The sequence below is a fragment of the Hyaena hyaena genome, unplaced genomic scaffold, assembly GCF_003009895.1.
Source record: "Hyaena hyaena isolate Hyena2069 unplaced genomic scaffold, ASM300989v1 scaffold_735, whole genome shotgun sequence".
NCBI lineage: Eukaryota > Metazoa > Chordata > Mammalia > Carnivora > Hyaenidae > Hyaena > Hyaena hyaena.
This window is the reverse complement of record NW_024081369.1, coordinates 169,366-192,108: the sequence shown is the minus strand read 5'-3', so window position 1 is coordinate 192,108 and position 22,743 is coordinate 169,366. Positions and strand designations below refer to the sequence as shown.

The window sequence follows — 22,743 nt, the reverse complement described above, 5'->3', positions numbered from 1 at the left end:
AAGCATCTTGTTCAAGGATCCCTCTACCCCCTCCCCCTTTCAAGATGATTTGTTTCTCCCCCTGAGTAGTTTCAGTTATCTGGCATTCTTCCATGTGCACATATTACTTGATCATCTACCTCTGAGTGTCATGAAATCATCTTATTATGGGGACCGGTTGGGTATCCTTGGTAAATTTGTTTGAATAGGCTCAGGTCTTCCTGAGAGGTAACTATTATGCTAGTTGGTTTTCTTCCAAGTGAGTACAAATCATATTATACCTTTGTGATCAGAACTATGTAAAAAATCACATGCTTCTTTCTTAAAGTTGATTTTATAGACACCAGTTGGGATTAAGCTGATCTGTGTTTTCCCTTTCCTTGTGTATTTTATTCAAGGCAAAAGTCAATTTTCTTCATTTACTTATGTCTATTTATTTTAGGATATTATGTGAACTTGAACATTCTGGTGTATTTTATTGTTCCTTGGGCTGTGCACCATTATATTTGCCCTCTAACTGTTGTTGAGTGTGATAACCAGTGTTCCAATTTACAGTTGGATGAAACCAGAAATGTATATTGTACTTTGTACAACACCTCACTCCTTAAATCCCTGCCCTCCTTTCTGCTTACTCCTTCTGTCCGGTACAGAAGATGATTTGTGTGTTTCCTTTTACCACTTGTCTTCAAAGGATCTCATTTGCCCTGAGTTTGGGTGGCAAGCAGTTGTCCTGTGATCTCTGTTTGCAGTCTGTCTTCACCTTGTACCCAGCTCACAAACCTCCGTCTCCTCACTTTCCTCAAAAAAGAAAAAAAATCCAGCCATGTGAAATATATTAGAGAGAAACAGAAAGTTTCCTGAATCTTCCAAAAGGAAAATGCAGAAGGGTTCACATTTTCTACACACCCATCAGCTTTTGTTCTAGACCTCTGCTCTCCAGGAGATCATTTTTTTTAATGTTTATTTTTGAAAGGGAGAGAGAGAATGCATGCATGCATGAGCGGGGGAGGGGCAGAGAGTGGGAGAGGATCAGAAGCCAGCTCTGTGTTGACAGCAGAGAGCACAGTACAGAGCCCAACTTGGGGCTCAAACTCACGAACTATGAGCACGGAGCTCGAACTCAGGAACCGTGAGATCAGGACTTGAGCCAAAGTCCAACTCTTAACTGACTGGGCCATCCAGGTACCACTGCCACCCCACTGTCCACCCCTGGATCTTAACATCCCGTCTGGCACAGGCAGCAGCTCTTCTCGCTGTGTCCCTTACGCACTAGAGTCTACACCTGGTCTCTATTAGTGCTCCTTCTTGTTGGGTTTTTGCTAACACTCCAAACATATATTAGAATGAGTCTTTCCAACAAATGCAATTCTCTCGTGAGAGGAAGTCTAATTAGGGGAAAAAATACCCCTGTTATTATAGCAGGCAAGCCGGCAAGCAAAGAAGAGGGTTTATTTAATACAAAAGAGGTTCCTCGTGCTTAGTAGGAAAACTATTTCTAACAGTAATTTGTGGCTCTGGAGCTCCTCTAGCTTTTAGGGTCTAACTAATTGTGTAAACTTGATTTGTTTCATTTGAAACTTGGCTGTGGTTTCCTATCAGGAGGAAAACAAGAGAAACTCCAACTACATGTTCATCCCCTGATCACCTGTCAGCCTCACAGGAACAAGCATCTTGCAATTTGTCCCTGCCCAGGCACTTCATCTTCAAACAGAAACTGCGTCTTAATTATAGCCTTTAATGGGCTGTTTCACTCCAGGATCAATATGTCTGACAAAAACCAAGCTCCGCTAAAAGCTCATTAATTCACATCCGACTAATTCAGGATTTGTGATGATTTTGGCAGGGACCAAGCTGAAGTTTACCTCTTGTACAACTGCTTACAAAGGTTTAGCTTGGCCAATTAATTTGGGAAAACAGAGTTTCCAGGGAAGTATTTACAAAGCATCTCTGTGCATGGTGATAACAGGCTGATTGTAGCTTCTAGACTGCTAGGCAACTACTAGCAACCCCCAGCTAACCACTGTTTTGTATTAGCATCCTGGACTTGGAAGCTGCAAAGTGCACTGCCTCGGAAAGTATCTACAGATCCACCAATTTTATTGCCTTGCGTTTGATGTCTTTGGCATATGGCATCACATCCCTCATCCCACCTCTGAATTCAGCCATAGCTGCAGGTGGGCATTTCCACATGAGGTCAAGTTCATTTCTTCAGGCAGAGCCCGATCTCCAGCATGGGATATGCAGGTCTTTATGCCTTTTTTGCTCAGGGATTCCTCTGAATCTGCAGCAAGAACAGGCCAGAAGGGTAGAGGGTTAATGTCTACAGAGGATAATATTCCACCAATGCAAGGTGGTGAATAGACAGATGGACACTTTGGGAAGTATTCTGAAAGCTTCTCAGAAGTGCTGACAGAAGTGAGCCCCTTTGACTAACAACTGTGACCTTGATTATGTGCACTTATATTGGCTTTACCTGCTTTCCTGTCTTATTCTCTTGCTCTATCTATGATATCACCTCACAAATAAGCTACCTGCCCCCAGCCTTCTTTGGGGGAAACCCCAACTAAAGCACCCACTCCTACAAAATTATCTATGAAACTATTGTGTATTTGAAATGTTTGTTCATTCCTTAATCCACTAATTCCTTAGAATGCACATTTCTTTCTTGTGCTTTCTGGGTTTGGGACAATCCTTTGGCAATAGTGTTGAACAGGCACTGTCTATCTTCTTTTTTCTTGTCTGCACTTAAAAAGTTCCTTTCCCTCTCCCTGATGTTCCTTCTTTGTGTCTTCTGCAGCCAACTATCCAGTGCTGATCTATCCCTGGTGCCATTCCTCTGCCTCATCCTTTTTCTCAAAATCATCATAGGTTATTCCCCCTTCTACTTTATCTTCCACTCAGTGTTCTGTTTCTTAGTAACATAACCCCTACTAGCTAATATTGTATATGAATCCATGTCAGAAGAGCTCATTTTTTATATTACTCTACAAGGAGTAAGTATGTGGTTTAATCAGGACTTTCTAAGCAATTGGAGCCTTTCCATTAGCACTCGAGCCATGCCTGTGTTTAAGCACATGTAGACGTGCCAAATGCTAACTGTCTTCTTGAACTTCAATTGTCGTCCTGTGAATTCTGTGGATCTTCCTTCATCTTCTGGTCTTTGTCTTTTCTTCTTCCCATTATTTAACACCTGTTACTCATAGTAACAAGGATCCAATGACCAGTAATATCTGTTATATCTGGAAGTCTTCTGTCGATATAGAATCTCAGAGGCCTACACCACGTCTACTGAATCACAGAATCTGCATTTTTTTAGGTTTATTTATTTATTTTGACAGAGGGAGAGAGGGACGGGCAGAGAGGGAGAGAGAAAGAGAGAGAATCCCAAGCAGGCTCTGCACTAACAGTGTGGGGCTGAAACTCATAGCTTTGAGGTCATGACCTGAGCCGAAATCAAGAATGGGACACTTAACTGACTGAGCCACCCAAGCACCCTAGAATCTACATTTTCAAAAGACTCCCCCAGGAGATTCATAGACACATTAAAGTTTGATAAATATGGCAACCCATGGAGGTTTCCTAGGCTTCTAGACCTGGTTCTTTTCCTCATCTTCCATATACTCCCAGGCAATGTCTCTGCTTTCATGGCACCAGCTACTGGCCATGAACTGATAACTACAACTAATTTCCAACTCAGATATCCATTTCTAGCTCCTGCTCATTTGTGCAGCTGTTCAGTTGCCCACTGGAAGTCTGTATCTGGGTGTGTCACAGGTGAGCTCATCTTAAGAAATGGAAGTGTGGTTGCTCCAGTGAGGCTGTTGTTGATGGGCTAACCTGAATATTGTTATTAATGGGGCATAACCTCAGGTGGTTACTTGTTACTGTAGTAAAAGCAGACAAACAAACAGAAATAAAACAAAACCAATCAGTTTTGTCCGTTCCTGAATTTGGAGTCTAAGAATATTTTATTCTCAAAAATTAATGACTTTTTGAACTCTTACTTCCACCCCCCAAAAAATAGCCTTGTGGGGGATACTGTGGTACTCCTTCCCCTCTTCAGAATCAGTATAGCTATCCTTATGCTGCTGGAGATATATCTGCCTGTATCCCTTCCTGTAAATCATCTTAGGCTCTAGGAAATTCATTTTCTCAGAGGCATACCCTTCTGAGAGTGCACCCTGTGGCCAGTGAGCCATAGGAATATGGAGGCCTAGTCCCCTTGTCTCAATTTGGAAAACCTCAGAGGGCTTGTTCTATCTTCAGAGCTCTTGTAGGATCAGTTGAGTCCTCAGTTATAACCATATCATGGGATGGACTCTACCTAGTACTCTGTCCCCACTCCCCACAGGTGCCTCCCAAGAGGACTTCCCATACAGCTTCTGCATGAAATACTCCATCCCAGAGCCCATTTCCAGAGAATCCAACCTAGGATTCCTTCATTATTTCCTGTCTTACTGAAGGCACCAATATCCATCCTGCTGCAAGAATCACACAACTAGGAATGGTTTCCCATTCTCCTCTCCCACACAAAGATGCCAGTGTTGCATTGATCCCTCCTTTATATCTTTCTGACCATTGTCCCAGTTGATCTGTCTCTTTCTTGGAAAACTTCAACAGACTCATAATTTGCTTCCTCACTGCAACCATCATAATGTTTCTAGAATTAAACAAATAATAGTTTTATAATTCTTCAGTAAGTTCCCATCCCCTCAGCATAAAATCTAGACTTCTTAAGACTTAATATAACATGGGGGCGCCTGGGTGGCTTAGTCAGTTAAGCGTCCGACTTTCACTTAGGACATGATCTCGCGGTTCGTGTGTTCGAGCCCTGCGTCGAGCCCCGCGTCGGGCTCTGTGCTGACTGCCAGCTCAGAGCCTGGAGCCCGTTTCAGAGTCTGCGTCTCCCTCTCTCTCTGACCCTCCCCTGCTCACGCTGTCTCTCTCTCTCTCCCCTAGAAATAAATAAAAATATTTTTAAAAAAAAGACTTAATATAACATGTACTTGGTCCAGTCAGTACCAGGTTTGCCTCTCAGAGGAGTTATTTCATTGTATTGCCACAGGTTAGCAGATTTTCTCCCTATGTGTGAGTGGCCTCTTTGATGGTGAGAATGTTGTTTTGTGATGTTAGTAGAGCCCTAACTAGAGCCTTGTTCCCTAGAGACTTGTTCCAAGTGCATCATCTAGTAGGGATGTGAATGAAAGTTTCCTGCAGACATCTACTCTGTTTCCCAGTGTGGGTTATTCCACCCGTCCCACCCATCCCAAATTCAGGAAATGAAATGATTTCACTGTTTGCTTATGTATTTAACCTGTCACTTACCTTTACTTCTTAAGAATAGCCATTTAAACATGAGGGCATGATAATCCATTAGGAATTTGCTGGGGTGACTGGGCAGTCAGGATTTACAGCACTCTGCCGATGTGATTCTTTTTATGCATCCTGTAAATTTTAGTTATAGCTACACTTGTCTGCAGCTAGCATGGACAAGGCTGGCTCCTTTTTGTAATTTCATAATCACAATAAGATCATAAATCTCAAGCTGCCTTTTCCATCCCTTTCTTTTTTTTTTTTTTTTTTTTTTGGTAGCCTATTGCCTGAAGCAAGACAATGGACTTTCAAAGGAAAATGTCAGCATTAACAGACAGCCACTCTCAATGAGCCAGGCAGTGTTGTTTCAAGGTTATGTGAAGTTCATCCCCGTCTCTTGACTGAAGACTCAGTATTAAAAAATTTGTGAGGATTTTTTCTGTGACCTAGTGACCCTATCTTTTCACAGCTGAAGGATAGGTGTGTAGATATGAGTATCCAGATGTTGGTGTCATCCTTACGCTTCACCCAGATGGTCACGAGTCTTTAGGAGAACCATACGAGTTGTTTGACATCATGGAAATTTGCTCAGCCTTCCTGGACGTAGTAGCCATCTTTTATGTTGCTATTATGTTAAGTCTGTCCAAATGACTCAGTCTGCATTCTCCAAAACAATTATTCTTGAAGGTTGGGATTTTTAAAAAAATAAACATTGTCTCTTAGAACATAGATTTACAGAAAAATTTTGAGACAAGAATGCAGAGTTTCCTTATCCTCTATACCCAGTTTTCTTCATTGACACTTTTCATTAATATGATATATTTGTTACAAATAATAAGCCAATGCTGGTACATTATTACAAACCTCTAAGTATTTATTCATGTTTACTTAGTTTCTCTTTTTTAAATGTTTATATGTTTATTTATTTTTGAGAAAGAGAAACAGAATGCCGGCGGGGGAGGGGCAGAGAGAAAGGGAGACGCAGAATCCTAACCAGGCTCCAGGCTCTGAGCTGTCAGCACAGAGCCTGACATGGGGCTCAAACTCACTGATTGTGAGATCATGACCTGAGCCAAAGTCAGAGGCTTCACCAACTGAGCCACTAAGGCACCCTCTAACTTAGTTTCTTTTTTTTTTTAAGAATTTTTTTTGAATGTTTTATTTATTTCTAGGAGAGAGAGAGAGAGACAGCGTGAGCAGGGGAGGGTCAGAGAGAGAGGGAGTCACAGACTGAAACAGGCTCCAGGCTCTGAGCTGGCAGTCAGCACAGAGCCCGACACGGGGCTTGAACCCACGAACCGCGAGATCATGACCCAAGCGAAAGTCTGACGCTTAACCGACTAAGCCACCCAGGCGCCCCTAACTTAGTTTCTTTTTAAACCTAATATCCTTTTGTGTGTGTTCTAGGATCCTATCTGAGATACCAATTTATATTTGGTTGTCATGTCTCCTGAGGCTCCTCTTGGTGGTGACAATTTCTCAGACTTTCCTCAATTTTGATGACCTTGACAGTTTTGAGAAGTACTGGTAAGTTATTTTGTGGAATTCCCTCAATTGGGATTTGTCTGATGTTTTTCTCATGATCTGACAGATGATGGATATTCTGGAACAAGACCAGAAGAGTAAAGTGCCACTGTCATCACATCATATCAAAAGCACATGTATTTAAGATGATATTGCTATTGGTGTCAACCTTGATTACCAGGCCAAGAAGTGTTTGCAAGTTTTTTCCACAGTAAAGTTCCTCTTCACTCTCTTTCTTTCTCCCATACTATATGTTTTGGAAGAGACTCACTATGTGCAGGCCATGCATAAAGACAGGAAAATTAATCTCTACCTCCATGAGGGACAAGTATCTACATTAAATTCTTTGTAATTCTTCTGCAGGGAGATTTGCTTTTTATTCTCCATTTATTTATTTAGTCAACCATTTATTTATATCAATATGGACTAGTAGATTTTAAACTGTGGGTTATAATTGATTCTACTTTACTTATTATGTTGCTTAAATTGTCTCAGACCTGGCCACTGGGAGTTTTTTTCAGTTGACTAGTTTGTCCCTCTAACATACCCCCAACATTGTGGGGATTTTGTTTGTTTGTTTGTTGGACTATTTCCTTATTCTCTGACCTTGTAAGTTATATATGTGTCTTATATATAAGATATAATATGTGTGTAATATAATGGGATGTGTAATAGAATATAATATATGTAATATATTCTTATATATAATCTTATATATTATATATAAAATACATAATAAAGCATTTATATATAGCATAAGATACACACACAAACACACATACATACACACATATATGACATTTAACATGCCTTTTAAGTTTTTGTTGAAAGCATATACATCAAGTAATGGGACCTGAAGTAAATAGGCCTTTAGTGTGAGGTTTTGTATTAATCTGGCTAAGAGTTCTATTGTGTTTAGCATTTGCTATAGCTATATTGTTTTAATATTCCCTGCTAACTTTGGGCTTTCATAAGTACTCCTCCTCAGAGTTTGACACTTGCAGTTTTTTCTGCTGAAACCAAGTGTTATTACACTGAAGTGTTGTTGGTATTGTGGTAAGGTAAGGCAGAGTGGAAGTGTCCTATAACCTTATGATTAAATCTCAATCTTTCAGTGAATTCAATCTTCCTGTGTCCCTGGACTATGACCCTTCATAAATGTTTCTTAGCTTTCCTTTTTCCCTTTAGGTGGGACAGGAAGGCTCATAGAGGCTGGAGTGGGAGGAATATTCCTTGCCTAGCTGGGATGAAGGTCTGGCCATTGTTTTTCCTGCAGTGTCTTTCCTTTTATGGAGAATGGTCTGGGCATATTTCACAAAGATAACCCTACTTCTGCTTCCTGCACAAAACTTTGAGGGGATCTTTCTTGAATCTTTACCCTGAGAACTTTATGGGGTTCCGGAGGTAAAACACACTGATGTATAGGGTCTACCCCAAGCTTGCAGCCCCAGAAACTTTTCATTCCCAAACTAGTGTACACTCAGCCTCCAGCAATTCTACCAAATATCCACCTGAGTGTTTCCACCAGATTATGGCTCCTACAGCTTCTGCTCCAGGTATAGATCTTGGCTGATGTTTTCTGGATTTGTTTCTCTCTCCAGATTTTTGTGACTGTGCCCTATGAATGACCTGAATTCTTGATGGTTCCAAGAAAAGTCTTTGCTTTATCTTATTCACCTTTTTCTTGTTATAAGAATAGGACTGATGAATTCCAAGCTCTTTACATATCAGAGATGAAACTAGAAATCAAAATTGGGATTTTAAGCAGAGTATAGAGTCAACATAACCCCAAACAACTAAATATCACCTCTATGATTATTAATTATCCAGTCTCATATTAAACACTTGTGATTGTTACATGCACGCCTCCCTGCCCTTCAAAACATAACTCAACTTATGAAAGGCATTTGTTAAGTAAGTATGAAAGATTTTACAGTGAGTGTATTTCCTTTATTCATTTTGGGAACAAATTTACTTTTTTTAACAGTTAAACTGACATAAAACATGCTCTCAAAATACGTGTATTAAATGGACAAGTCTTGGGGTGCCTGGATGGCTCAGTTGGTTAAGCATCTGACTTCAGCTCAGGTTATGATCTCAGGGTTTGTGGGTTTGAGCCCCACATCGGGCTCTGTGCTGACAGCTAGCTCAGAGCCTGGAGACTGTTTCAGATTCTGTACCTCCCTCTCTCTCTGACCCTCCCCTGCTCACGCTGTGTCTCTCTCTCTCAGAAATAAATAAAACGTTAAAAAAATAAAAATTAAAAAAATAAATGAACAAGTCTTTAGTAACTATATGATGATAAAATCAAATACAATGTGAGTGAGAAAACTTGGTTTTGTATATAAATTCCTGATGTGTAATCAACAGAGGATTTTGAAGTCAAAAGTGAGATTGATCATTATTACCACTTTCCTGAAAATGTTGCCAAACCAAAGAAAAGAAACAGATTTTCAGGGTTGGAAATGAGAACTGAAATCACCATAATTTCCAGTCTCTGTGTTAAACAATATTGAGACTGGGATATTTTTCTCTATATATGTTAAACAGTACTGAAAACAAGCAAAGTAGCTTAACTGTTTGCTCCAGAATATACTTCTCCAGGAAAATAAATATAACTGTAAGAACTTAAGTTACCTAAATGCCATGACTAATAGCATGCTTATCAACTCTCTCTTCAAGATGCCCACAAGTCTTGTTCAGTGATTCAGAGCTATGCCATACCAGCAGACACATGAAACGATGCTCAACATCACTCATCATCAGGGAAATACAAATCAAAGCCACACTGAGATATCACCTCATGCCGGTCAGAGTGGCTAAAATGAACAAGTCAGGAGACTATAGATGTTGGCGAGTGTTTGGAAAAATGGCATCCCTCTTACACGGTTGGTGGGAATGCAAACTGGTGCAACTTCTCTGGGAAACAGTGGGGAGGTTCCTCAAAAAATTAAAAATAGAACTACCCTATGACCCAACAAAAACACTGCTGAGAATTTACCCAAGGGATACGGGAGTCTTGATGCATAGGGGCACATGCATCCCAATGTTTATAGAAACACTTTCAACAATAGCCAAATTATGGAAAGAATCTAAATGTCCATCAACTGATGAATGGATAAGGAAGATATGATTTATATGTATAGTGGAATACTCTTTGGCAATGAGAAATAATTAAATCTGGACATTTGCAGCAATGTGGATGGAACTGGAGGGTATTATGCTAAGTGAAATAAATCAGTCATAGAAAGATGACGTAGAAAGAAACATTCACATATGTTTTCCCTCATATGTGAATCTTGAGAAACTTGACAGAAGACCATGGAGGAGAGGGAGGGAGGCAAACAATAGGAGACTCTTAAATGCTGGGAACAAACTGAGGGTTGATTGGGGGTGTGGGTGAGGGGAAAGTGGTGATGGGCATTGAAGAGGACACTTGTTGGGGTGAGCACTGGTTGTTTTATGGAAACCAATTTGACAAATTATATATATATATATATAAAAAAAAAGCTATGCCATAAATTCTGCCCAGTCTCAATCAACTCCCCATCTTCCTAAACCCATCTTAAAATTGACCCACAAACAGAGTGCCTGGGTGACTCAGTCGATTAAGCATCCAACTTCGGCTCTGGTCATGATCTCATGGTTTGTGGGTTCGAGCCCCGCATCGGATTCTGTGCAGGCAGATCAGAGCCTGGAGCCTGTTTCAGATTCTGTATCTCCCTCTCTCTCTGCCCCTCCCTTGCTTATTCTCTGTCTCTCTCTGTTTCAAAAAAAAATTAAAAATATGAAATATAAAATTTAAAAATAATTGACCCACTAGCCCCAAAATTCTATATGTATCTTCCTTTTATTTCTCCCTACTTAGATCCTATTAAGACCTATGAGGGTAGGTATTCCACTGTCATTCAATAAATCCAATAATTTTATCATTGCTTGATCAACATGTTTTTCTAATCATCTTTTAGGGAAGAAATAGTTCATAAAAGGAGCTGAAAATGAAAGTGAATGCTGTCCTTTGGGGAGCCTTTAATATGGTTTACATTTTAGAGTGTGATATATATAGCTCTTCCTCTTAAAAAAGTATGCTTAAACCCTCTTCAGTAACAGGAAACTTATTAAAATTATTTTTCTGTATTTTCTCCTTAGACAGATCTATCAGAAAGTTCCACCATATTTTGGTGAGATTCCATCTCCTTTTTTACATTAACTACTAGAAGGCTCATGACAGGCCCATGAATGCACTGTGATTTGTGATTTTTGTATACACCTTCCAGAAACACAATTGTAATAACTCTTGAGAAACTTAAAGAAGGGAACTTGTGACTGTTCTAATATATTTTTAAATAGATGATAGCTCCTTAAAGACCTCAATTTGACAACAAAATGCTTTGAACAAAATCTGGGGAAATACTTAGCGATGGGATTTATTGTCAAAGATTTAAATTCTAGTGACAGCCATTCTACAAAAATCATTTGAGATCATTGTAAATTAAATAAGCCAACCACAGTCATGAACTGGTAAAAGCTGCCCCTCTTACTTTTTCCTCTGTCACTTCTTCCCAAATACACGTGGTACAGAGAGCTTGGGAAATGATTTTCATGTCAGTGAATAATTGTGTAGTCTTATGGGATGGCGAATAAATCATTTTCTTAAGCTGGGTAAATTGCGCTCCGCCATTGATCAATAGTGTCTGCATTTTTTTTTTAATTGTAGTACTTCAGGGAAACAAAACTCCCCACCTTAAAATGTGTCTCTTTGGCATGTGAATTATTTTAGGCTGATTGTTGTTAAGAAAGAGAAGGCTCACGAAAAGACTTTGACCTTCTCCCTAACTGCCTAAAACAATTAGATGGAGGACTTGCTACAGGAAGGGACCTATCACCATAGATAACTACTGCATAGTATGAACTAGGTGTGGTATACAGGGAGATACGTACTAAAGTCTGTTTGTTAAAATTCCCCTTCATGTCCCATTGTTTCTGCTTGGCCCAGAAAACATTTGTTTACTAGACATTTACTCCCTTTCATCTTTTTATAAATTGTTTTTCTTCTTTTTGAAGTCCCAGACCCCCACCCTCACTCCTTAGCTCGATGGTATATAAGCCTCAATTGTCTAACTGCCTGTGGGCCTCATATTCTTATGGGTTCCCTGTACATACATAATTAAATTTGATTTTCTCCTGTTCATCTGTCTTATGCCAATTTAATTCTTAAGAGCAGCCAGAAGAATTTTAAGGGGTGGAGTAAAATTTTTCTTCCCCCATAGTAACATATACATAAAGTTTTGTGTCTGCGTTTCTAATCCACTATACTTTTTAAAAATAATTCTTTAACGTTTACTCATTTTTGAGAGATAGAACGTGAGCTTGGGAGGGGCATAGAGAGAGGGAGACACAGCATCTGAAGCAGACTCAAGGCTCCGAGCTGTCAGCACAGAGCCCGACGCAGGGCTCTAACTCACAAACCACAATATCATCACTTGAGGAGAAGTTGGCCTCTTATTTGACTGAGCCACCCAGGTGTCCCATCACATATAGCTCAAGATATTTTTGGATATTCTGGATTTGGGTAATATCTACCTGGTTAGGTAATTGTCAGTTAGTTGGCCAAAGTGAGCATGATCAGAGGAAAATCTGGGGAAGGACAGGCAGAATCACTGTTTACCTCTCCACACACACCAGGGAGTTCACCAATTTACATGACCTTCCCAGCTCTTTAATGTGCATCACTCTATCAGCTATGGTCAAAATCTCTTGGTATTTCTACTTACAGGCTTGTGGGGCAGGGCAATATTTATTACAGAGGAATGAGAGAAGCACTAGTCAAACTGTGCCCTGTGAAGAACTGGGCTTTCAAGGACAGACCAGGAGGGAGAGCTTCAAAGACTCTGACACTTACTTCAGCCAAAGAAATGAAGCATTTTTTAACATAATAACACTTATGCAGGAAATTTCATTTGAAAGGAAAAAAAAGGAAAAAATGCTTCTCATGAAATGTTTAGAAACTACATCCAATTACATCCAATTCAATTGAAGCCTTTCCCCAGCCAAATTCATGGACCACCTGGAATCTGCCTGCAGGCCCACGTGGTTCATAGATCTCAGGCTGACTACCTTGCCTTAGAACCACAGCTGATTTATCTACTGAGAATCTTCCTCAATACACATCACTTGCCTTGTACCTCTATGTGCTACCATGTTGAATGCTTTTGGGCTCCTTTTGCTGGGTCTCATCTATCTGTTGAGTTACTCTCACTGGCTGGCTCCCATTTTTCTTTTCTTGATGGCCTTCTGTTAACTATTTGTGGAGTCAGATATCAAACCCTAGGCAAGTTGTCCCTGATCGCTTTTCCTATAATAGCAACTGCCTTACCCTGTCACTCTCTTTGCTTCTATCCAGTTTTATTTCTCTTTGCAACTGTATAGAATTATCTAAAATGCATATTAAATAATGCATTTGTTTGTTGAAGGTCTCTTGCACTAGAATATAAACTCCATGAATACAAGGAACTTATCTGTTTAGCCTTTCGGTGTATCACCAATGCCCAGCAGCTCAGTAACTATTAGTTATATATAAAAAGACCTGTGATTCTGTTTTACAATTTCCTAGATACCTGTGCATTTTTTTCTCTCATTAGCTGCAGTTAGAGCTGTTCAGATTCCACATCATGCCAGACTCTTCTGGTATATGTCTTATTACAAAACAATAGGAAGATCAGCCACATTTTCTCTGAGAAATAACATTCTGACTTACACTCCTGCCTTGTTTTTTGTTCATGGATGGCTGAGCTTTGTCCAATAAGTAGACTCCCATTCATCTTATACACATAGGCTGATGGGAATGTTAGCAATTACAATTACATTGTTTAAAGAATGTCTGGGTCTGCCCACAATCTCACCCTTTAACTACCCATTAAGAAAAAAATCCTATAAAACCCCAATAAATCTTGGAACTCTACAGGCCCAAAAGTACTCAAATTACCAAAAGTAATTTAAAAATTTCTATTCTGCACTCAGATGTCAAGTAAAAACTTATATCTTTAAGCTCTTTTTTTAAAAAGAAAAAAATTTCTATCTCTCTTCTCTAGCTCCCAAATACTATATTGCTTTACCAGAATGGCTCTAATCTCTTTACTCACAAGTTTATCACAAAACTTCCATAGATACTGAAGATACATAGACCCTTCCCTTTTTTCCATTTTCTGTTTCACACTGTCTCACTTCCCCAACAGAAGTCCCTGCTTGACTTATGGCTTGTATCAGTTATCTATCTGTCTATCTTTATTATCTATGTATCTATTATCTATATATCTTTATATCTATTCATCTATCTATCTGTTACAGACCACTCCAAGACTTAGTGACTTAAAACCATTATTTTTGTATTCTAAAATATCTCTTCTAAGATATTTATTTACTATAAAGTTAATAAAATAGCAGCTTTAAAATGGAGAAATCAGAAAGAAACCACCTTAATCTACTGATCAAGGTAAATAGCACCAGTAATAAACCAACTTCACTTTATGTACTCCCTAATAGGATAGACTGAGAAGGACATTACTTCATTCTTAAAATGCAAAACCTCAGCCAAACCTAAACTGAGGAATATTTTGCAAAATAACTGACAGGAACCTCTTCAAAAATGTCTAAGTCATGAAAGACAAGGAGAGACTGAGGAACTTTTATAGATTAGAGGAGACTGAGGACATGAAAACTAAATGAAATGTGGAATTCTGGACTGGATCCTGGTACAGAAGAAAAGGCTCTAGTGGGAAAAAATCATGGAATTTGGATAAGGTCTTTGCTTACTAGTATTAATTTCCTGGTTCTGATCTTTGCACTATGGCTGTATGCAGTGATAATACAAGCTCAGTAAGGGGTATATGGAAACTTTCTATACTATTTTAGTAACTTTCTATTAAGTCTACAATTAGTTCACATTAAAAAGTTAAAGAAAGATATGTTGCTTCTTACACTTCTGTGGGTTCCCTAGTTTATTCTTCTATCTTACCTGGGCTCACAGATGTAAGGGCATTTATTGGTTGTGTTGACTGGGTGCAGGCTTACCTAGGACATGGAGCAATTGGGCATCTCTTTTCATGTGATCTTTCATCCTGGGCTTCTTCTCATCATGGTGGTCTCAGAATAGTTTCAAGAGGGTGAAACCATAAGCCATAAGCTTCCAAATGCCTACCCTTGGCAATTGTGCATCATTTCTACCTCATTCTGTTGGTCAAAGTTAAGTCCTGGGGCCAGACCAGATTCAAGACTTCCTGTTGAGAGGACTGGCAGAGTCACATTATAAAGGGTTGTAGAGGTGCCTGGGTGGCTCAGTTGGATAAGCATCTGACTTTACCTCAGGTCATGATCTCACAGCTCGAGCCCCACATCATTCGAGCTTTGTGTTGACAGCTTGGAGCCTGCTTCAGATTCTGTGTCTCCCTCTCTCTCTGACCCATCCCATGATCATGTGCTGTCTCTCTCTCTCTCTCTCTCTCTCTCTCTCAAAAATAAATAAACATTAAAAATTTTTAGGGACTCCTGGATGTCTCAGTCAGTTAAGCATCCAGCACTTGGTTTGGGCTCAGGGCATAATCTTGTGGTTTCATGAGTTTGAGCCCCATGACCTAGGGGCTCTGTGCTGACAGCACAGAGTCTGCTTGGGATTCTTGTTCTCCCTCTCTCTATCTGCCCTTCCCCAGGTCACACTGTCTCTGTTTCTCTCAAAATAAATAAACTTTAAAAATTTTTTAATTAAAAATATGGTTGTAAACTTGGGGAGGCATAATTCATTGAGGAAATTATTGTAAAAATCTACTAGGAGCCACATTGGGCAATGCCAGGATACTGCAAGGGACTGATGACCACAGGCAGAGCACCTCCATCCCCTTTACAGTTACATCTGCCTTGTTGCAATCCCTGGGGAGTGTGGACCTTCTCTCACCCTAAGTCACTTTTTTTGTGATGCAGAAATTCTCATGGAATAAAAACTATCCCCTATTATACATCTCTCTATGGGGAAGTATATTGCATATGTATGTCTATGTGAGTATGTGTGGAGGTGGCTTTGTGTATTTAGGTCTGTTTTATTTTATAGAAGCAAACTTGATTTTCTCATTATTTTAAATTCTAGATCCCAAACTTAAATTCTTTAATAATTTCAATACAGATGGTTTCTGTATGTGTGTAACAATAAGGGCTAGGGGTCAGAGGGCGGTGAGTGAGAAGCTCACTATTTCTATATAGTATTTACTATAGATAATTCAGAAAGGGGATCACTGAGTTTTCACCAAAAAAATATATAAATTTAAGTGGTCCTGACTCTCTTTCTTCTCTAGGATTTTGTTATGTTACAATCACAAAAAGTTTCACTTTAAGTAAAATCAAATGAAAGATAAAATCAACTAGTAACTGAACAAGAAAACAGACACCAATAGTTTTCTATAGAGCAAGGAGGAAATCAATAAAAATTGGAAGGAGAACTCATTATCTGTGTTCAGGGTAATCAAAGTTGAGAAAAATTTCTGCCATTGGTTAATTGACGAGGGTGAATAATATGTTTCATAGGATTGTTATTTGTGATTTGGTACTTAAAAGTGTATTACATTCAGAGCTTCCAATAATAGGACTTGAAAAAAAGTAGAATCAATACATACTTCATCTTAATTGAATTTGGTGTTCAAATAAAAAATAAAAGTGAATTCTCACAAAAGATCTGAATTCTTGGTCTATCTGAGCCCAACAATGAGGCTACTGCATTTTCTCCATTTACTATATGTGTTGAGGTCACTTCAAAATAAGTTATATTTGTTCTTACTGCCATGCAAATGGAACAGTGGTTTCTACTTTGGTCTGACTCCCCAAAAGTTAATCTGTCAGGAATTTCACATGCCTGTGCCTTGCCGCATCTGTCTTTCAGACAGTGATAAAAAGTGGAGTCACAGACAGCCAGTGGAGCCCCAAGCAGACTTGTGCTCTTAATTACTTTTGAAACTTTGAAATCAAGGTAACCTTTCAAGGAAGGATCTCTCATTTTAAAAGAAGTGAATATTTTTCCTAGATACTACACTTCATTTGTATCCTTAGACTAAAAAACTGAAACTCTTTGGTACAGGAAATGAAAAAAGCCTTCTGCTTTAATTCTGGGAGTGGAGGATGCTGATTATGCCATTTCTGTTCATCTAATGCAGTGAAAGATTACAATGTAAACCATTTTGATAAAATAAAACTCTTGATATGTAGGTGTGTAGATTCCAGTAATATATTAGAATACAAATATTATCTAAATGATAAATAATACATATAAATAATATTAAATATATTTTAAATAATCATAATTTTGAATGATATTAAATATATATTTAAATACAACACTTCTACTAAACAATATGACTCTACGTAGAGCTAAAGTTACTATATTCAGTAATTGGCTTCAGTAAATAAAAGTACCACTGCACAGTTCTTTCCTATACAGATATTTGGATTATCTATTGTATAAAATTATGCATTTGTTTTCCATAATATGCCTTTACATAGATTTTGAAATTTTGACTCTTTTCTATAAAGTTAAGCTTTTAAGACTTGAAATATCCTCTTCTTTAGGTCAGAGACTTTTTGGGCTAAGACTTCATAGGACATCTTTTCCCTCGTGTTGAAATAGGGTTTCATGCAGTCAATCTGTGGATAATAGTTGTTCTAGGTACAGGATAATGACCTGATTGCTGGAGAGAGATAGAGACAAAATAGAATACAGATTCCTCAGCTCCAGAAGTTTATATGTTACTGTGAACAGACAATACTAACAACATAGAGAGAAAATAATTGCACAAATCAAATATACTAACAAGTGCATATTAACAAAGCTGTGAAAAATCAAAATATACAATCTCTGAATTGAAATGCACATATACACATTAGGGGAAACTAACTATTGTAAAAGAAACCTCAAGGATGGAAGGAAGGAAGGAAGGAAGGAAGGAAGGAAGGAAGGAAGGAAGGAAGGAAGGAAGGATCTCAGTGGTGTTACACACTAATAGTTTCTTTCTCCCTTATGTCACACAGGGTTTGCTCTGTGCAGTCAATCATGGATGCAGTCTCTTATGATCTTTTGGTTTCATTCCCTTCTGGATTCTTAATCCCTTAAGGATTAAGGGCCTTACTACTCACTTGGATAATTGGGAAATACACATGGAAGATTGTGGAGGGAGTTTTCCACATGCTGATTTGCAAATAGCATACATCATTTCCACCTATATTCTATTGGCCAGAACTCCATTGCAATGCCAACAAAGCCTCCAGTGACCCTTGTCCCCTGGTATTCACAACTCGTGTGGTCCCCTCTCATATTGCCATGGCAGAAATGATGGCATAAATTCCAAGATTATATGATAAAGGACATCTGCTTCCATCTTGACCTCGTTCTCTCTTGGATCACTCACTCTGTGGAAAACAAATCGCCATGTTTTGAGCAGCTTAATGGAGAGAATTCCATGTGAGAAACTTCTATCCAACACCCAGCAAAGAACCTACAACCACCACGTGAATGAGCTTAGAAGCAGACGGTCTAACACCAGTTGAGCCTTGAGATAATTGTAGCCTCGGTGGGGAGCTTGACAATAAGCTCTTGAGAAACCCTGAGCCATAACCACCCAGCTAAGCCATTCTTGGATTCCTGACCCTCAGAAACTGTGTAAGATAACAACTAAATGATGATTTAAGCGGCTAAAGTTTGGGGTAATTTGTTACAGAGCATTAGATAAGTAATATGCATGAACCCACCTACCTGGGAAATGATGTCATGCTGAGTGTCCATAAGGAAGTGTCCACACAGCTGTCTCTATCACACTCAATATCCACCTTGTACAGGAGTCAGGATGAATGAGACATAATACCTTCCCCTGAGGCACTCCCATTAACAAAACAACCACAGAGACATCATCCAAATTCTCCACATGCTCTTAACCTTTTCTCTGCAGACCATGAAAATGGCCTTCACAGAGAATGCCAGAGGAAATGGTGCCTTGAGATCTGGGGTGCTCCCAGATCTGTCTCACTTCTGCATGGGCCAACAGAGGAAACTCTGATATTCTCCAGGGCAATGTAGGAGGCCTAGAAACCAGACTGGAATAAATACCTTTGTCCTGAAATACTTAACCTTGTACTAAAGGGGTTTCAACAGGTCCTTCCAAGCCAAAGAAAACACATAAATAAGTCCAGGGACCCAGAACATGTTATCATCAGGCCTGAAATTCCCCCAGTAGGTTATTCAAAGGAAGAATGGATTACATTGCCTGCAGCTTTTATTTGGATATTGCATATCTATCTAATAGAGTAAAATATATTCATATGGTCAAAACAGCAAACTCTGGTGTGAATACTGTTAAGTTTCTTACTTTGCAAGCATGCTATCTATAGTCTTCCTTGTAGTTTAAAATATGTCATTAACTCCACCATATACTTCCTTCAAATAATGCAAAGTTTCTATACTACATCATGAAATTATTAAAATCATTTTTGGTATTCCTAACTGCCTGGTTTTTTTTTTGTTTTTTTGTTTTTTTGTTTTTTGGTTCTGTCATTTATCCCTAAATTAATGGAATCCATAGTTCTTTTGAGGACCTAATTTCAGTCTTTTACATCTCAGTAGGAACTGAATTTACTATATAGAAAGCTTTGCCTTTGAGTGGGTATTTAAAATTGTTGCATTTGGGGGCATCTGGGTGGCTCAGACAGTTAAGCAGCTGACTTTGGCTTAGGTCAGGATTTCATGGTTGGTAGGTTCAAGCCCCGCATCAGATTCTGTGCTGACAGCTCAGGGCCTGGAGCCTGCTTCAGATTCTGTGTCTCCTTCTCTCTCTGCCTCTCCCCTGTTGATGCTCTGACTCTCTCTCTCAAAAATAAATAAACACTAAAAATAAATAAATAAAATTGTTGCATTTTACCCATAACGTTGGGGTGGACACCTTGCTGCCCCATCTATTTCCCATTTATCAGGCAAGGGTTCCTATCTCCTGGTCATTTTGAACATTTCATTTTGTTTTTTTCATAGTTTATTATCAAATTAGCTTCCATGTAACACCCAGTGCTCATGCCAACAAGTGCCCTGCTCCATGCCCATCAACCCTCTTCCCCTCTCCCTGACACCCATCAGCCCTCAATTTGTTCTCAGCATTCAAGAGTCTCTCGTGGTTTGCTTCCCTCCCTCTCCCCAACTATTTTTACCCCTTCTCCTCCCCCATCGATCTCTTAAGTTAAGTTTCTCTTATTACACTTATAAGTGAAACATATGGTATATGTCTTTCTCTGCCTGCCTTATTTCGCTCAGCATAACACCCTCGAGTTCCATCCACATTGCTACAAATGGCCAGATTGCATTTTTTCTCATTGTCATGTAGTATTCCATTGTATAGATAAACCACATCTTCTTGATCCATTCGTCAGTTGATGGACATTTAGGCTCTTTCCATGATTTGGCTATTGTTGAGAGTGCTGCTATGATCATTGGGGTATATGTGCCCTTATGCATCAGCACGAGCATTGAATTTTAATGACTCTCAACTGTCCTCTTCTCCAGATAACTGTCTTCAGCTCACAAGAGCCCCTTTGCCTGGGAGATTATGACTTCCCATCCCAGGAGTGGCCCAGATCTAATTATTGACTGATACAGGAATACAAATTTGTCTCCTTTAACTCAAGAAGGTGTACCTCTGTAACTCCAGAACTCTCCAGGGGTTCAAGGTAAAGCTAGGTTTTAATTTAACCACTTCCTTATCCAGCTTGTTCTCCCTTCTCATCTTGCCTCTTCCTACTCCAAATATGCCTCTCCCTCAAGTATTGACTTGCATAAGAATCCCCCATTCTTCTCCTGCTTCCAGACAATGTGGTCTAGGATACAGGTTTAAAATATTATTGGGGAAAAAAAAGCTGAGAAAAATAAGGAGAAAAAAAGGCTCTTCTGGCCTCTGGAGACCATAACAAAACCAGATTCCTACTGTGTCTATTAAATAGGCTTTGAATACTGAGGTAATTGTCATCATTTACCTTTAAGAAAAATCAACAAAAACCAAAATTATTCCCAACAAACACTGTAGGTCTCCCTTTCCAATGGCAGGACCAGTTTTAGACCTTTAGACTGAAGAGAAATAAGATGATTGTCAAGTGTAAATAGCAGGGAATTTAGAGTGAAAAAGTACTATGCTTACCACACTCTTTGTATGACCTGGGGATTTTTACCTCATTGAGCCTGTTTCTATTTCTATAAAAATGTTATCTACATTTCATTAGGGAGGCCAAAAAAATAATATAGGTGAGTTGTTGTATGTGTGTTTTTATTTTTACACCAAAAGTTGAATAATAGTAATAGCCTTTGCCTGTTGCGATTAGAGATTTTTAATTTTCCTGGGAGCATTTCTAGAGTTTCACATTTTATTCATTTTGTTGTGGAAGTTTTCTTCAGTGTGAGGAATTAAGACTGTCTTGAATTATAGGAAAGGTTTTATAGACAAAACATGACTAAAATCTAAAGTGACTTAAAAATATTTCTAAAAGAAAAAAAATTCATACCAGAGTTTTACCATAAAATGCATATTTCTTTCTTGGAGAACTGTACACATATTTAAGTGGGCTGCCAACCTTTAATATCTTTGAAAACTTCAACTTTCAAGGTGGAATTTTCAGCTATGGACTGGCCTTTCAACAAACATTTATAGAGAGCCTGCTATGTGCCTGGAGCTGTACGAAGCACTAGGCCCAAAATAAAACATCATATATCTTTACTTTTTTATGAATCTTTATCCATTGAAGTGAATTTGATCTTTTTGTGAAATCAAAGTCACCAATGAACCAAGCCTCAACAATAAATATTCAATCAAGTTGAAGAAGGTTGGATCTATAGGAGGGTAATTATACTTTGTATCAAAAAGAAGTTTATGAAAAAAAAAAGAAGTTTATGATTGGAATACAATTAAACTGATTTTTCCAATGTGGCTGGTATAGTTAATCCAAAGTCAATTCCAGACTAAGGGAAAACTAATATTTATTGAATACCTAGTATGTTCCAATCATAATATTTTCCAAACATCATTCTGGGAAATTCTTTCAGAGGTTCATCGTCTATACTTACCAATGAAACTCAGTGATTATTGCAAGACCACATTGCTTGAATGTGGCAGAAGCAAATACAATTTCAAATCCCTCTGATGTCAAAGCCAAATACCGTGTCCTTGCAGTTATAAATAACAGTTGCATATCCTTTGGAATTTCAAATGATAATAAGATTAGAATATTTATGGAACTTCCCAAAGGGATCACTTAGAAACAAGAAAACTTATGGGACCAGTTAAGTTTGGAATTATTTTCCAAAGATTATCTGTCTTGATTAGTGCATATTGTATGTCCATGCAGTAAGAAGACCAATTTCTATTCCTGGGGCACCTTGATGACTCAGTCCATTAAGCATCTGACTCTTAATTTCTGCTCAGGTTGTGATCTTGTGGTTGTGAGATCTAGCCCCATGTTGAGGTTTGCACTGAGCTTGAATCCTGCTTAAGATTCTCTCTTTCCCTCTCTCTCTGCCCCTCCCTCATTAGTGCTCACTTTCTCTCTTTTTCAAAATAAATAAATAAACATTAAAGAAAAAGAAGACCAATTTCTATTCTAACAAAAGGCAGCAGGAATCATGCCGTGTGAGTTGACAGATCATATTGCTGGAGAAATATGCAGATGACTTGGCTGAAATACCTTTAATTGGCAAAACCTTTACAGACACAGAGAATTCAGTCAGCTAAACAATATTAGGATTAGGCTTTGCCTTTCACTGAAGCATCTTCCTATAGAAAATGAGTTTCATCGATCATTTTTGTCAAAGTCAGGGACAGCCGTTTTGTCAACCGGACACATTTATTTAAAAAGCAACCTGGTGTTGCT

General features: G+C 38.8%; 1 long non-coding RNA gene across 1 annotated transcript in view; it reads right to left on the bottom strand.

Moving 5' to 3' along the window:
- Positions 1–373: 373 nt before the first annotated feature.
- Positions 374–22,743, bottom strand: part of LOC120220921 — a 77,648-nt gene continuing 55,278 nt past the window's right edge. Inside the window, exons 2-3 of the long non-coding RNA XR_005525690.1 lie at positions 2,130–2,260; positions 374–772 (exon numbers count right to left, since the gene is read on the bottom strand). This is a non-coding gene — a long non-coding RNA (uncharacterized LOC120220921). The remainder of the gene's footprint in view (positions 773–2,129; positions 2,261–22,743) is intronic.